Source organism: Morone saxatilis, unplaced genomic scaffold, assembly GCF_004916995.1.
Source record: "Morone saxatilis isolate NCDOM2014 unplaced genomic scaffold, NCSU_SB_2.0 Contig21, whole genome shotgun sequence".
NCBI classification, from domain to species: Eukaryota; Metazoa; Chordata; class Actinopteri; family Moronidae; genus Morone; species Morone saxatilis.
Window position 1 is genome coordinate 7,116,336 of NW_023339774.1, and position 386 is coordinate 7,116,721.

Sequence of the window (386 nt, forward strand, 5' to 3'; positions counted from 1 at the left end):
TAGCTTTACTTCACGGCAACTTAGCGTGCCATGCACATCAGCCAAATCTGCAGTGCTGTAAAACGGCTGTTACCACAGCCACGTCACGCTCCTGATGAAGTGGTCTAGTGTCGAATATAAAAGCTGCAAAAACCTCCAATACTGGAGAATAGAAGAGAACACAATAGGTACAACAGAATAAACTAGGTTGGGGGCTGACATTGGACTGGTGAGCTTCAAAAGCAAAGAATACAATATAATAACACATTGAAATGAGTGTAATTGAGTCTTAATACTAAAGCAGAATTACATTTTTATAGGATAATGTCAGAAAAAGAGCGGCTCACTCTTGTAACTTACAATAAGTTAATGGCTTAAAAAGCACCATGGAGAACAAGCATGAGAGA

The 386-nt window shown here is 39.4% G+C and overlaps 1 protein-coding gene across 1 annotated transcript in view; it reads right to left on the reverse strand.

Moving 5' to 3' along the window:
• Positions 1-386, reverse strand: part of cntfr (ciliary neurotrophic factor receptor) — a 121,027-nt gene that overhangs the window by 90,893 nt on the left and 29,748 nt on the right. The gene's annotated exons all lie outside the window — the stretch shown is intronic.